This window comes from Chiloscyllium punctatum, chromosome 47 (assembly GCF_047496795.1).
Source record: "Chiloscyllium punctatum isolate Juve2018m chromosome 47, sChiPun1.3, whole genome shotgun sequence".
NCBI lineage: Eukaryota > Metazoa > Chordata > Chondrichthyes > Orectolobiformes > Hemiscylliidae > Chiloscyllium > Chiloscyllium punctatum.
The window spans coordinates 46,476,498-46,487,415 of NC_092785.1; positions in this window are offsets into that span (position 1 = coordinate 46,476,498).

Genomic DNA, 10,918 nt, shown 5'->3' on the forward strand with positions numbered 1-10,918 from the left:
TGATGTCAGCCTGCTCCACCATTGAATACAAGCATGGCTGATGTCAGTGCTCTCCACCAATGAATGCAATCATATGTGATGTCAGCCTGCTCCACCACTGAATACAATTATATCTGATGTCAGCTCTTTCCACTATTGAATACAATCATATCTAATGTTAGCCTGTTCCATCATTGAATACAATCTGATCTGATGTCAGCCGCTCCACTACTGAATACAATCATATGTGAAATCAGCCTGCTTCATCATTGAATACAATCATGGCTGATGTCAGCCTGCTCCACCATTGAATATAATCATGGCGGATGTCATCTTGGTCTCAGTCCCACTTTCCGGCCCACTCTCCATATCCCTTCAGTTACTCAATATCCCAGCATCCACTGCACTCTGGAACAGTGAATTACACTGGTTTAAAATCTTTTGATAGATGTTCTATCATCACTGTTTTAATTCATCTCCACTTATCCTAAAACTATGATCTCTTGTTGTAGATTGCCTCACATGAGGAAATACCCAATGCATGTCGACATTATCAATCACCTTTAGCATTGTCCAGTCCTAAGAGATATCTCCTCCTATATTCCACACTCCACAGAGTATAGGCCTGAATTGCTCAATCTCTATTCAGAGGACAAACTCCTTATCTCTGGAATCAGTCTAGTAAACCTCTTATGATCTGCCTCCATGGTAATTACATCCTCCTGCAGTCAGGACACCAAAACTGCAAACAGTACTCAATTGCGATCTCACAAATGACTGTCATTATTGTAGAAACATGTCCCTCGCTTTATAATCTATTCTTTCAGAAATAAATGCCAAATTTGCAGTCGCCTTTCTCATTATCTACTAGGAGAAAGTGAGGACTGCAGATGCTGGATATCAGAGCTGAAAATGTGTTGCTGGAAAAGCGCAGCAGGTCTGGCAGCATCCATGGAACAGGAGAATTGAGGGCTTCCTGAAGAAGGGCTTATGCCAAGAACGTCGATTCTCCTGTTCCCTGGATGCTGCCTGACCGGCTGCGCTTTTCCAGCAACACATTTTCAGCTCATTATCTGCTACACCAGCATCTGTGTTTTTTGCAATATGGATGAGGGTACCAGATCCCTCTGTACCTAAGCACTACATAGATTCCCTCTGTTTGGATAGTAAGTTGCCTTTCTGTTACCCAGACCAAAACGGCTTCATACTTTTCATTGTTTCATTTCATCTGCCAAATAATGGCCCAACCTATCCTTAACCATTCATTACATTTTATCACCTGAGTCAGTGTCTTCTGAAAAACTGATTATAGTATGTCCATCCCCTCAAATAAGTGATAGTATTGGTTGCTAATAGTTGGGGCCTGGGGACTGAGCCCTATGGTATTTTTGGAAACAGAAAATGAACCAGTTATTCCAACTCAATGCAATTCTTTATTTCGCCAATCCGATATCCAAGTGAATAAATTACTTCTAACCATATGTGATCTTATTCTGCAGATTGATCTTTAGTGCACACCTTATTCAATGTCTTCTGCAAGTCCTGATTTTACATCTCCAGGATCCCCATTATGCAGCTTGCTTTTCACACTCTTAAAGACTCAAATAAATAATGAAAATACGATTTATCCTTTGTAAAATTATGTTGATTCTGATAGATTGTGGCTTGACTCGGCAAATGTCCTTTCATTAATTCCTGAATAAACGATTTTAACAATTTTCTTAAATTAAAGCAGTTTTCTCACTACTTTATATTCCATCGTGAATGTGATCAGGTTGAATTCTCACCTCTATATATTCTCTTCGTTCCCTCCAATCCTGTATAATTGACACATGGTGTGAAATGACCTACTCTGGTTGCTGTGTAAGAGGCATGAGTGGCTGAATGGACTCTTTATCTTCCCTGTGCACAAAATCAATGGGCTGATATCAAAACAAAATCAAAACAAAACATAGATTAAACCGAGCTGAACCAATGCAAATTAAATTAAATTACATGAAGTTGCAACACCCAGTACAATCCAACCAAAGTTCCCCATCACCGGTAGCATGTGTTGCCATACCCGTATTTTTTCAGAATTCTTCCTCTCAGAGCCCTCACTGTTACATAAATGTTCTGACCAATATAGCCAACAAAACCATGCCTATATGGTTGAAATAGGGCCGCCACGTCCTACAACAGTGTTCATTTTTCTGATGCCCATACTAGTAAGGAAGTCCAGCGGGGTGGGCTCCATAACTAATTTACACCACGATCAGAGTCCTGGGAGCTTTCCTGGAACCCAGTTCATCAGAATGTTCTTCCTCGCACAAAATGAAAGAATACGAAACAATTTATTCCTATGCAAGTCCAAAGAGGGAAGGTTCAGTGATCCCAAGAGGAGGGTTCGCCTTGACCTCGGTTCCCAAAACCCCTTCCAAAACACTTGCTATTGTGCACCAATACCTACGAAGCTTGTGGCATGATCACAAGCAATAAGTAAGTATACCAACATCTATTGTACATTTGGGGCATATTGGCGACGCTCCTGTCTTAAATTTGACAAGCTGCTCGGGTGTCAATTAAACCCTGTGGAGTACCTTTAACTGCATAGCCTACGTCCTATTGCAAATTGAAATCTTCCTTACGGTCTCCCAAACATCTTCCCACTCCTCTGGTGAGATCTCCACCCACAATTCCTGAGCCCAGATTCCATGCAGCCGCTCTATATCCTTTGAGACACTACCTCTTAATAAAGGATAGAGGGTGCTGACCGAGAGAGCACCTGTGGACCGAAGCACTCTTCGCTCCATTTCCGACCTATGGGGACTAACCATGAATGCAGTCTTTTTTTTCAGTCTAAAGTTCCTCATCTGAAAGTAATGAAAGTGGCCCTTCCAAGATAACTCATATTTCTGGCTCAACTGCTCTAAAACCACCATGACCACCACGTCAAATAATTCTCTGAAACAGGAAACTCCTCTGGACTCCCACAGCCGAAAGCCATAATCCATCAATCCCAGCTGGAATCTGACCAATCCTACAATGGGAATAAAAGGGGAAGTTTATTTTTGTAAATTGCCCTCACTTTGTCCCATCATTTTCCAGGCTTTAACTATTTTAAGGACAATTGGATTTCTGCAATGGATCATAACAATCCTCGTCTTGTCCATGCACAACAGATTAATGAGGGGACATTTTGCCTGGGATGCCTCATTGTCCAGACAAACTGACCGCAGGTCTTTGCAAGCTCAATCAGCCACATCCGATTGCAGGGAACCTAGTTGATATTTCTTAAAGTCCAGAAAATTCACACCCTTAATCTCCTGCAGAAGCTGCAATTTGGCGAGCTTCATAAGTGGCCACCTGTGGTGCCAGATAAACAAGCTTAACCAACTGTAAAGCCTCCATAGAACCGACCTGGAGAGCATCAAAAGGACCATTCGCATGGGATAGAAGAAACGAGGAAGTGCATTCATTTTAACCGGAGGTATTCTACCCAATCAGGATATTGGAATATCTTCCCAGAGCCGAAGGTCCTGTCTTATCATCTCGAGCACTTGCACGAAGTTTGCTTTATATAATTGACTGAAGGGCGGTGTGGTAAAAATGCCTAAATAGAGGAGACCTTCTTGTGACCATCTGAAAGGGAATCGGATCGCACCCCCCATGATCAGGTACTCGAATAACACCCAACAGGCATGGCGCCCGATTTCATAAAATTGATGTTATACCCCGAGATAGATTCAAATAAATCAATCACTTCTTTAAAACGGGGCAAAGATATCATCAGGTTAGGTAGAGAGTGAAGAACGTCATCTATGTAAGGATGATGTCATGCCTTCCTGACCCTACCACCCGTTCAGTTATATTGGGGCCCCTGTGGGTGGCCTCTGCCAACGGCTCAATCAACAATGCAAATAATAACGGCGAAAGGGAAACCTCTGCCGATGCTAAAATTATACCATTAGACCTTATACCATTAGTGAGAACTCCATTCGCTGTTGCGTCACTATATAATTCTGCCATCCAACAGGCAAAAACTCCTCCAAGGCAAAACAGTTCCAAGACATAAAAGAGGTACGACCACTACACCCAAGCAAATGCTTTCTCTGCATCCAGCGAGACTACCAAGCCTGGAATCGACCTTGTTGGCACACCTGAACCATATTTTGCACTCTCCTAATATTAATAGGGGACCTGTGACTCCTAATAAAACGTGTCTGGTCCTCTTTCACAATGAAGGACAATATCTTCTCCAGCCTCAACGCTAGCATTTTCGACAAAATTTTAAATTCCACGTTTAATAACTGGAAGGGCCTATATGAATAGGCAATCCTCTGGGGCTTTCCCTCTCTTGAGAACAAGAGAAATGTTTGCTTCTCTCTGAGAGGATGGGAGGCAGCCCTGACCACAAGTATAATTGAATATATCCAACATTGGCCCAGCCATCATGTCTATGAACTCCTAATAAATCTCACTCCACAAGCCATCTGGCTGATCGGTTTGCCACTCTGGAGCTGCCTTATCGCATCCTGTATCTCTTGGATGTCACGGGGCATTCAAAAGAGACTCCTGCTCTGAAGTTATACCTGGGAGGTCCAGGGTCTTAAAAATGACTCCGTTTTCACCAATCTGTCCGCACAATCCTCTGACTGGAGCAACCCAGAGTAGAACTTTCTGAATGCTGCATTAACCCTTTTGGGACGGCAGGTGATAGTACCAGCACCCTCTCTAATGGATGTAATAGATTGGGGGCACTCTTCTTTCTGGCCAAGTGCGCCAAATACCTTCTCAGTTTAGGACCATACTCGAATAACCTCTGTTTCGCAAAGGACATCTCCCTCTTTGTGTCTCAGTGAGCGCAGTGTTCAGAGCAGCCCAGAGGGCTGTAATCTGCTGCAACTTAGTTACAGACAGTCTGTCAAAGAATGCTGTATCAGCTGCCTTCAGCCAAGCCTTGAGCATACGCTACTGCTGTCCCTTCTGCCGCTTCCGAGTCACCGAGTAAGAAATAATCAAACCCCTTACATAGGCCTTGGCAGTCTTCCAGAACACACATGGGTTACTGCCCGTACCCAAGTTAATGTCCCAATAAAAACTTCAATTCCCGCGAAAAGTACTCAATGAATTTGCTATCTTTCAGGAGGCAAGGATCCATGCGCCAGTGCTGTGAGCCTGTCCCATCACCATCAGCCTTAACATCCAGGTTCACTGCTGCATGATCAGAATTTTGCAGGGCAACACGAATTTAAAAAGTCCAATGGGGCAAAAAATATGTCAATCCTGGTATAGCACTTATGTGGGTTAGAAAAAAAGGTGAAGCCCCTACCTTCAGGGTGAAGACATCTCAAACGTTCACCAAAGCAGCTCCCTGTTCAGGTTCACCAGCTGCATTGATGGCTGGGAAATATCCGCGAGACCCCTTGATATCCTATCCACTTCGGGGTTCATAAGTCGGTTAAAGTCTCCCTTTTAATTGTACAATGTTCCCCAAGGGTCATCAACCTGGAGTGTGCATTTGAGGGGGTGTGGTGGGGCAATATTATACAATGTCCCATATTCCTCTCCATGTATTAAAGCGTTAAGGATCAGAAACCACTCACGTTCGTCATTAATTTGATCAAACAACTGAAGCGGAAGGTTTGTATGAATGAGTGAAGCTACTCTTCTACTTTTCGAATTAAAGGATGAAACAAACACCGGACCGAACCTTCCCTGCTGTAACTTTAAGTGCTCCTTATCAGTTAGATGTGTTTCTTGCAGCAAGGCTACATTGACCCCTTCCTTTCTGAGGCTTGGAAGTATCTTTTTCTCTTAATTGGCGAGTGACTCTCCTTAAGGTTCCACGTGCACCATTAAACAAGCAGTTAGCCATAACTATCCGAAGCAGCCCATGACCCATTAAAAAAAGTCCAATGGGGGAAAAAAATATGTCAATCCTGGTATAGCACTTACGTGGGTTAGAAAAAAAGGTGAAGCCCCTACCTTCAGGGTGAATACATCTCAAACATCCACCCAAGCAGCTCCCTATTCAGGTCCACCAGCTGCCTTGATGGGGCATCCTTGATGGAGAAGAACCCATTTATAGCACGTCAAGTGAAAGCAGTAAACAGTTCATACCAACTTGAAACTATAACTACAATAACAACCAAATCAAAACTTCTCACAAATATTTCTAAAATGAGCCAACATATAACACAAATAAGTGGAGAGATCCCACCTTCCTGCAGAGGGTGTACATATTACCCATTAATCCCCCATGGCTCTTCTGAGCTGAAGCCACTCATCAAATCCAGGCAAAACAATGTTTTCAAAAGTTGCATGCGTCTTACAACAAGAAAATTAAATTTGTCCCATCCATACTTTGACCTCAGGCAGTCTGGGTGAAACAAAATGTAACCACCCCCACCATCCCCAAACCCACTTTCTCATTCGGCGGTAAGTGAGAGAAATGAAAAGAAGTTGACGAGCTGGCCATTTTCTTCTCGTTCTGGCAGCCCGACCAGGCTGATGTTCTTCTGATGGCCTTGATATTCGAGGTCGTCGACCTACTCTACTAAGGCCCTTAGCTACCATTCCAGGGCTTCGACACGACCCGCAGAGGATTTTGCCATGGTTTCCAAAGCCGCGATCCGCTGTTCCACCTCGACGATGCACGGCCCGAGACGCTGGGTCTCCTGATCCGGCTTCTGCAGCTTGGCTGAGATCAGTTCCAGCCGGGTTCAGGTCTCCTCCATCGCTGAATCAATCTTCTCTCGCAGGCTCTGAACTCTGAGGCCAGGCTCTACTCCACAGATAAGTCTCCTGGAGCGTTCGCTGAGGCCGACGTCACAGTCGCGGGTGTATCCATTGCTGAAGTGCTCTGCTGGTTGTGATCCTCATGATCCTTTTCCCTTAGCTATTTTCCGTTACACACTGAAAATGGCATAGAGCAATACTGGGGATCAAAAACCTCCGATTTTACCACAATAGGGAAGAAAGAGATGGTGAATGCAAAACTTTGTCTGGGTTCTGGTGCAGAGCTCAGCAGGGCAGACCTACTGGATCACCGCCATCTTGGATCTCACCCGCATAATCACTGTTTAAAAAACTTTTTTTGAAATGGTTTGAAGATGTTTCTTGTAGGGGGAGACAATGGAGAACTATTGGATGTGATACAGTTAGATATTCAGGTGGATGTTTGAGAGTTCAGAAAGTGAATAGTAAATAAAATTGAACCAACGTGGTTCAGGGGCGAATTTGGGAAACGGAAAGGTAAAAGTGAAGTTGGCCTTCAATTAACGGAAATTGGAATATCGAAGTAAAGGCTTCTGCACAGACTGCATGCAGTGTGGATGAGATTATACCTGTGTTATGTACTGTTTCAAAGAATGAGAGGTGATCTCAGGGAAACTTAGAAAATTCACCCACAGCAGACTGACTAATACAGGGGCATGGAAAAGTGCAGCAGGCAATGTTAGGGGGAACCCAAGATGTTCTACAAAAACAAGCTGAACAGAATAACCAGGAAAAAATTCGGACCCATATCGAAACCAATGGGGTAATCAGGATGTGAAACCGGGGAACATTGATAGACTGTGACATGAGAGCTTCACATCTGTTTTATTTGAGAAAGGAAGATGCAGGTACAGAATTCAAGAAGATGGACTGGGAAGTTCTTGAGCAGATTTATATAAGATGCAATTTGGGATTAATGGTTTTGGATGATGTAAAGTCCAGATGAGTTGTATCGCAGGATGTTGTTGGAGACAAGAGAGGAAATGTCCTGACCTAAATGTTTTAGTCGAATCTGACCACACAAAGGAGGTGCTAGAGGACTGGACAACTGCTATGTGGCCCCAAGTCACAGGGAAGGTTGTAGCGATAGACCAGTGTCTGGTGGTGTACCACAGCGAGAAGTGTAATGTATCTAATTATTTGTGGTATTCATAAATGATGTAAATATTAATGTGGATGGGGCGGTGGGGAGTGGGGGCTGAGCGTAATAAGTAATTTTGTGTTTGACACAAAGATTTGCCAGGTGGTTGGCAGTGAGGAGGAAAGCCTTATGTTACGGGAAGATACAGGTGGAATGGTCAGATGGTCAGATCAATGGCAGATGGAATGGAATATTGATAAATAGGATGTGATGCACCTTGGATGAAGGAACTAGACAGGGGAGAATTCAATAAATAGCAGAACACGAGGGAGGTCAGAGGGTGTTTCGCCACACATCCCTGAATGTGACTGGACAGTATAATAGCCAGTTAAGAAATCACACGGGACTGTAGGCATAGTGTTCATTCATCGAGGTGACACAATAAGAGTTAAACATGCCATTGGTTAGGCCAGAGACAGATTACTGTGGGCAGTTCTGGCAGCCACATTACAGGAAGTGTTTTAGATTCTCAGTAACATCAGAAGCTATTGGGGTCACCACAGAGTTGGAAGCTTCAGTGGATTTGTTTTCCTTCCTAGATTGGAGAACTGCATCTGACAATCTGTGTCTGATCTTTCCTTTTTGCCAAGTACATGTTTATGGGATATTACTGTATCAGAACATTTCATTGTTGATAGAGTCTAGGCCAAACCTTCAAATATTTTTGAGGAGCTCTGCGGTCTTCTATAACACGTGACTCCTTCTCTTCTTGTATAATTCGTTGGATGCACGAAATGGGCTATCTCTAAACTTCTCCAATAATTTCATTGAGCTGAATGACTTCCTCATATTCCTGTGAAGATAGCGTGAGGAGCTGAATAATCTCTTCCTTTTAACTGTGGAAATGTGCATTGTCCAGCAGCACTGTTGCATGAATGTTACCGATACTTGCAACAGAACAAGCCTGAATGTTGTCCAGGTCTTGCTGCACATGTCACAGACTAGTTCAGGAGCTGAAGGGGGACATTTTTACTGAATATTGTGTAACCTTCAATGAATACCCTCACTTATAATCTTTATGAAGCAGCTGAAGATGTTTGCGCTGAGGAAACTACCTTGAGGATCTTTTGCAGATATGTCCAGGACTGCATGGATTTTTGTACACAAACCACAATCATTGTGCTTTATGCTTTAAATCACTCTAACCAGGGAAGTTTCCAACTCATTCCCATTAAGCGCAATCCTGCTCAGGTTCCTTGAGACCATCCTTAGTTAAATGATGACTTGATGTCAGGGCCGGTCACTCTTCCCTGAGCCTTTGTGTTCACATCTTTTGCTCGTATCAATCGGTCTCAGTGTTGGGGTAAGGAGTGCTTTTTGACCAATCAGAGTTGAGGGCTGTGAAGTACTGGACATGAAAGGCAGTGTTGTAGATGCTTTCCATATAGACTGGAGCAAGTTCTTCGACAAGATTCTGCATATTAGGCAAGTTAGTAAGGTTAGGTCACATGGGAAGCAGCGCACCCAAGACAATTGAATAAAAAAATAGATTGAAGGAAGGCGACAGAAGTTGGTAGAGGATTGCTTTTCAGACTGGAAAATTCAATACTGACACCTCTTCCATCTCGATCAAACCACAATTTTAAAATCATTTTACTCAATGAGTTCAGACATATTATTAAACACCTCTAGTTGGATGAGTTGGCCTCCAGCTGGCCCTATAGGGGCCAGAGGTAGGGACACTACCACCACTCCACAATAACCCCAAAAGTTGCAGCATTATTCTCCTGTGTGTTCGTTCATCAGCCTGTTCTGACACGCTGCACCTGAATCCAGACAATCTGGTCTCGAGCTAGGGACACTTCCAGGGAAGTTCAGGAATTGGAATAGAATCCAGAGCTCTGCCTCAGAGGCAGGGATACTACCGACTGCACAAAATCTAAACCATGCCCAAATTTTTAACTTTAAATGCCAGCTTTCAGATCGGTATGGATTCTTTGAAATCTGGTTCACTCTACTGAATTACCCAGTTAAAATAATAACGTTCTTAAAAAATGCAAGGTACTTGCCTCAACTGTAGGATGTCGAGTTTATGAGTTCTGCCTTCGAGATAAACTATGAACATCTTTAAATACTTGTCTATTATTTCCAGATTAGATGGATATTATCTGTAGTCTGCAATATGAGGGAATGAAATCCTGCAGACACCACTGCACTATGAAGGATCTCGAATAAATATCAACACGGAACACCAGAGACAAAAACAGAGCTTACTTTCTGGCCTGAAACACCGATCACTGTTTCCCATCTCTAACGTGTGACTGCCCTCTTCCTAAAACCAGTAAATGGTACAAGGTAACTGATTACTTTCCAGCCTTTCTTCCCCAATATTATCACTCACTGGGCTAAAAAATTGCAGATGGAGTGTAATGTTGATAAATGCGAGGTATTGTACTTTGGTAAAACAAACAAAAAAAAACATATACAGTTAAACGTTGAGCCATTGGTAGTGTTGTAGAACAGATCAACCTGGGGTTTCATGCATAATTCTTTGAAGTTTGCTTCATGTGTAGACAGGATGGTTATGAAGGTGTTTCACTTGATATTCTTCATTGTATAGACATAGTCATAGAGATGTACTGAACGGAAACGGATCCTCTGGTACAACTTGTCCATGTCGACCAGATACCCTAACCTCATCTTGTCAATTTTGCCAACCCCTGCCCATATCCGTCTGAACCCTTCCCATTTATATATTCATCCAGATGTTTCTTTTTAAATACTTTAACTTAACCAGCCTCTGGCAACTAATTCCATACACATACCACCCTCTAAGCATAAAAATTGCTACTGTGGTCCCTTTTAAATCTTTCCCCTCTCATCTTAAACCTTTGCCCTCTAATTGTGGATCCGCTTACCCCGGGGAAAAAAACCATTGTCTAATATCCTATGTATGCCTCTCATGATTTCATAAACCTCTATAATTCACCTTTCAGCCCCTAATGATTCAGAGAAAACAGCCCCAGCCTATTCCAGCTCTCCCTACAGCACAAATCCTCCAGCCCTGGCAACATCTTTGTCAATTTTTTCTGAAACTTT